This window comes from Rhinolophus sinicus, chromosome 18, assembly GCF_057876585.1.
Source record: "Rhinolophus sinicus isolate RSI-liver-muscle chromosome 18, RSI-T2T, whole genome shotgun sequence".
In the NCBI taxonomy this organism is placed as follows: domain Eukaryota; kingdom Metazoa; phylum Chordata; class Mammalia; order Chiroptera; family Rhinolophidae; genus Rhinolophus; species Rhinolophus sinicus.
This window is the reverse complement of record NC_142518.1, coordinates 76,973,239-76,979,037: the sequence shown is the minus strand read 5'-3', so window position 1 is coordinate 76,979,037 and position 5,799 is coordinate 76,973,239. Positions and strand designations below refer to the sequence as shown.

Genomic DNA, 5,799 nt, shown 5'->3' with positions numbered 1-5,799 from the left:
AATGCTTAAGTCTTTGATCCGTTTTGAATTAATTTTGATACATGGTGACAGATAACAGTCCAGTTTCATGATTTTGCACGTTGCTTTCCAATTCTCCCAGCACCGTTTATTGAAGAGGCTATCTTTTCTCCATTGTATGTTTTTTGCTCCTTTGTCAAAAATTATCTGTTCATATTTATGCGGTTTTATTTCTGGGTTCTCAAGTCTATTCCTTTGGTCTATGTGTCTGTTTTTCTGCCCAAACCATGCTGTTTTGATTATTGTTGCCCTGTAGTACAAGCTAAAGTCATGGAGTGTGATACCTCCATTATTGTTCTTTTTTCTTTCTTTTTTTTTTTTTTTAATTAAATTTATTGGGGTGACAATTGTTAGTAAAATTACATAGATTTCAGGTGTACAATTCTGTATTACATCATCTATAAATCCCATTGTGTGTTCACCACCCAAAGTCAGTTCTCTTTCCATCACCATATATTCGATCCCCCTTACCCTCATCTCCCACCCCCCACCCCCCGCCCCCGTTACCCTCTGGCAACCACTAAACTATTGTCTGTGTCTATGAGTTTCTGTTTCTCATTTGTTTGTCTTGTTCTTTTGTTGTTCTTGGTTTATATACCACATATCAGTGAAATCACATGGTTCTCTGCTTTTTCTGACTTTTTTCTTAAGATTGCTTTGGCTATTCGGTGTCTTTCATGGTTCCAAACAAATCTGATGATTTTTTGTTCCATTTCGTTAAAAAATGCCATTGGGATTTCGATGGGGATTGCATTAAATCTGTCTATTGCTTTGGGTAATATGGCCATTTGAAGTAGGTTGATTCTTTCAATTCATGAACACAGAATGTTTTTCCATTTCTTCATGTCCTCTTCAATTTCTTTTAAAAATATCTTGTCGTTTTCAGGGTATAGGTCTTTCGCATCCTTTGGTTAAGTTTATTCCTAGGTATTTTATTTTATTTTATTTTATTTTTGCAATTGCAAAAGGAATTTTGAAAAAAATTTTTTTTCTGAGATTTCATTGTCAGTATATAGGAATGCAGTGTACTTTTGTAAATTGATTTTGTAGCCAGCAATTTACTGTGTTCATTTAAAGTTTCTCATAGCTTTTCTGAGTTTTTAAGGTTTTCTATATATAGAATCATGTCATCTGCAAAAAGACACAATTTAACTTCTTCATTCCTAATTCTGATGTGTTTTATTGCTTTCTCTTGCCTGATTGCTCTGGCTAGGACTTCCAATAATATTGAAAAGCAGTGGTGATAGGGGACAGCCCTGTTGTGTTCCTGAATGTAGAGTGAAGCGCTTTGATTTTTTGCCATTAGTTATCATATTGGCTGAGGGTTTGTCACATATAGCCTGTTTTATGTTAAGGTATTTTCCTTCTATACACATTTTGTTCAGTGTTTTAATCATAAATGGATGTTGGACATTGTCTATTGCTTTTTTTGAAATTAAAGTATATTGGGTTGACAATTGTTAGCAAAGTCATATAGATTTCAAGTGTACAATTCTGTATTACATCATCTATAAATCCCATTGCCTGTTCACCACCCAGAGTCAGTTCTCCATCCATCACCATATATTTGAATCCCTTTACCCTCATCTACGACCCCCCACCCCCCTTACCCTCTGGTAACCACTAAACTATTGTCTGTGTCTATGAGTTTTTGTTTCTCAACTGTTTCTCTTGTTCTTTTGTTGTTTTGGTTCATATACCACATATCAGTGAAAACACATGGTCCTCTGCTTTTTCTGTGTGACTAATTTGGCTTAGCATTATAATCGCAAGATCCATCCATGTTTTTACAAATGGTCTTATTTCATCTTTTCTTACCGCCGGAAAGTATTCCATTGTGTATATATGCCACAACTTCTTTATCCATTCATCTATCGAAGGACATTTTGGTTGTTTCCATGTCTTGGCCACCGTAAATAAAGCTGCAATGAACATTGGAGCACATGTGTTTTTATGCATAAATGTTTTCAGAAGTTTTGGGTAGATACCCAGGAGAGGAATTGCTGGGTCATAAGGTAATTCTATTTTTAATTTTTTGAGGAACCTATACATTGCCTTCCATAACGGCTGCACCAGTCTGCATTCCCACCAACAGTGTATGAGGGTTCCTTTTTCTCCACAGCATCTCCAACACCTGTTAATATTTGTCGTGCTGATGATAGCCATTCTGACTCAGGTGAGGTGATATCTCATTGCGATTTTTATTGGCAGTTCTCTGATGATTAGTGATGTTGAGCATTTTTTCATATGTCTATTTGCCATTTGTATGTCCTCTTTGCAGAAATGTCTCTTCAGGTCCTCTGCCAATTTTTCAATTGGTTTGTTTGTTTTTTGTTGTTGTTCAGTTTCATGAGTTCCTTGTATATTTTGGATATTGGCCCCTGATTGGAGGCACTGTTTACAAAAATCTTCTCCCGTTGAGTTGGTGGCCTCTTTGTTTTGTTGATGGTTTCCTTTGCTGTGCAGAAGCTTTTAAGTTTCATATAGTCCCAATTCGTTTATTTTAGCTTTTACTTCCATTGCCTTTGGAGTCAAATTCATAAAATGCTCTTTGAATCCAAGGTCCATAAGTTTAGTACCTATGTTTTCTTCTATGCATTTTATTGTGTCAGGCCTTATGCTTAATTAAGTCTTTGATCCATTTTGTATTAATTTTGGTACATGATGACAGATAGCAGTCCAGTTTCATTCTTTTGCATGTGGCTTTCCAATTCTGCCAGCACCGTTTACTGAAGAGGCTGTCTTTTCTCCATTGTATGTTTTTTGTTTCTTTGTCAAAAATTATCTGTCCATATTAATGTGGTGTTATTTCTCAGTTCTCGATTCTATTCCATTGGTCTATGTGTCTATTTTTCTGACAGTACCATGCTGTTATAGCTTCTCGGCCTTTTGGCTAAGATCAAGTGTAGTACCATGCTGTTTTGATTATTGTTGCCCTGTAGTAGAAGCTAAAGTCAGGGAGTGTGATACCTCCAGTATTGTTCTTTTTCCTTAAGATTGCTTTGGGTATTTGGGGTCTATTTTGGTTCCAAACAAATCTGATGGTTTTTGTTCTATTTCTTTAAAAAATGCCATTGTGATTTTGATAGGGATTTCATTAAATCAGTATATTGCTTTGGGTAATATTGCCATTTTAACTATGCTGATACTTCCAATCCATGAGCACGGAATGTCTTTCCATTTCTTTGTGTCTTCTTCAATTTATTTAAAAAATGTGTTGTAGTTTTCAGCATATAGATCTTTCACATCCTTGGTTAAGTTTACTCCTAGGTATTTTATTCGTTTTTCTGTAATTGCAAAAGGAATTTTTCTTTTAGTTCATTTTCTGAGTATTCTTATATTGCTCTTTCTGATGGAGTCAGATAGTTCTTGTAGAGTTCTTTCATTTCTTTTAATTCTCAAGTCTCTTTCTTCTTCCATCTGTGTAAATTCCAGGTTTCTATCTTCGATGTCACTGATTCTTTCCTCCATCTGCTCAACTCTAGTACCTAAGCTGGTTATTTCATTCTTAATTTCTTCTATTGAATTCTTAATTTTTAGAAATTCCATTGGGTTCTTTTTTAAAATTTCAATCTCTTTCGCAAAATGCTCATGTTGTTCTTTGATTGTTTTTCCGAGTTCATTTAACTGCCTATCTGTGTTTTTTTGCATCTCGTTGAGTTTTTTCAGAACTGCAATCCTGAATTCTCTGCCATTTAAGTCACATATTTCCATATCGTTAAGTTGCTTTTCTGGAGAATTTTCATTTTCTTTCTGAGATTTCTTGTTGCTTTGGTTATTCATGGCAATTACTGATTTACTATTTCTCTTCCTAGACATCTACAGGAGTGGCTTCTGCAACAGGTTGATAAGAAGAGATCTTTCTTTTGTTTTCCAGTACTTGTTGGTACAATATTTTATTTTTTCTCCGACTGCAGCCTTTTATCTCTCTCTCACACTGTAGTGCTATGTTTTTCTGCACAATTCCAGCTTCTCACATAATGGGGGGATTCCCTGAGAGATGGGCTTCTCCTCTGTTCATAGTTTGCCTAGGTCACAGGGCGCAGTGCCCGGTGGGTATGCGGAGAGCTTCTGAAGTTACAAAGCTTCTCCTGCACCAGATTCAGAGCCTGTATGTTTCAGCAGTTCTGTTTATTCCTGCAGGGATCCACCCATAAAGGTGGGACTAGGGGCGGGGTTAGTTGTGAGAGGTGGCCTAGAGCAATGGTGGCGACCACCTCCACAGCCCGTCCTGCTTCCACAGCTCCCTACCCTTTGCGTGAACTAGTTGGGCTGCGAATCTGTGTCTGCTGTCCACAGTCAGAACATCAAATATTCTATTCTTTTGATCTGAGACTGCTACTGTTCCGTTTCTAGCTCCAGGCAGGTTTGGGCGGGGCGAGCTCTGGGAGGGTAGGGAGGGGGTGGCTAGTCTCCGTGCCTAAGGCTTCCGTTCTCTGCTCGGCAGTGAGGGCTTAAACCACCTTTTTCAGCCTTCTTACCGCAGTCTTTTCTCCGAGGTCTCTGCCGTGAGCGTTGGATTCAGCCGTGTTATATGCTGCCCCCTCAGGCCTGTGGGCCATAAGCGGAGCCCTAGCAGTCCGAGTTCTTCACTCTCCCGCAGCTGCGGTAGTTCTGGGATGCAGTGAGCTGGGAGCACTGAGCTATGTCTGCGTCCGACGCCTAGGGGCTCCGTCTCTGCACTTCTCCCTTCCCTCCTCCCCGCTCACTCGATTTGCCCACCTGTAGGTGAATTCAGTAGTGGGCCTCTTCGTCTTGCCTGTCTGCTGTGCAGGGAGTCCTTTGTGGAGTTATTGTTGTTCGAATAGTTGTAAATTCCAGGGGATCTTTACAGAGGCTCACCTCATGCCTCCACTTTGATAGAAAAAAAATTTTTTTTTAATGATTTCTATGTCCTCCTTTATGCTAAGTATATCTTTGTTGAAATTCTCAGTATGTTCCTTAGGCGTTGTTTTTTTAAAAAAATTCTTTCTTTTTTTAATTAAAATTTATTTTTGTGACAATGGTTAGTAAATTTACATGGGTTTCAAGTGTACAGTTCTGTTATATTTCACCTATACCTCACATCACTTCTTCGTCTTTTGGATAAGATCAAGTGTAGTATGTATTCTTATCAGTTTAATATCTGATACATGTTTTAAATTGTCTCTGGCAGGTTGTTTGCTTCCCTTTCATTTAGTTTCATTTCTGAAAGTTTCTCCTCTTCTTTTTTTTGGGGGGACATGTTTCTTTGTTTCTTCATTCTGGCTGCCTCTCTATGTTTGCTTCTATGTATTAGGTAGATCTCCTATGTCGCTCAGTCTTTGCTGGGTGGCCTTCTGTATTATGTGTCCTGTATGCACCAGTGGCACAATCCCCCTGATCTCCTGTATGTGTGTCTGTTCCAGGAGTGTCCCTTGTGTGTATTGTATATGTTCTTTTGTTATAGTTGAACCTAGATTGCTTTTGATGCATCAGTGGGTGGGATTGACTCCCAGGCTTACTGCCTGTGAGGATTGGCTATACTCACAGTGTGTGAATTGCTGGGTGGGGGCTAACCCTTCCTAGTTGGGTTTGCCCTAGCAGGCTCTTGTGCCTGTTGATTCTACCCTTTGTGTGTGCCACATGTTGGGATAATCATATAGTGTACTGGTGTATTCTGGTGCCAGCCTCTGTGTGTGTTGAGTCTGATGTCTCTTGGGTGGGGCTCCCATACAAACCGATTACAGCCTTCTCTGTGAGTGGCCCAGGCTACCCAGTAGCAATTATATAGCTATACATGTTTGGTTGCTGCCTGTGCTG

General features: G+C 38.9%; 2 pseudogenes; both read left to right on the top strand.

Moving 5' to 3' along the window:
• Positions 1-2,891: 2,891 nt before the first annotated feature.
• On the top strand, positions 2,892-3,093 carry LOC141569809 (U2 spliceosomal RNA; annotated as a pseudogene).
• A 1,990-nt stretch (positions 3,094-5,083) lies between these two features.
• LOC141569805 (U2 spliceosomal RNA) lies at positions 5,084-5,190 on the top strand (annotated as a pseudogene).
• Positions 5,191-5,799: the final 609 nt, after the last annotated feature.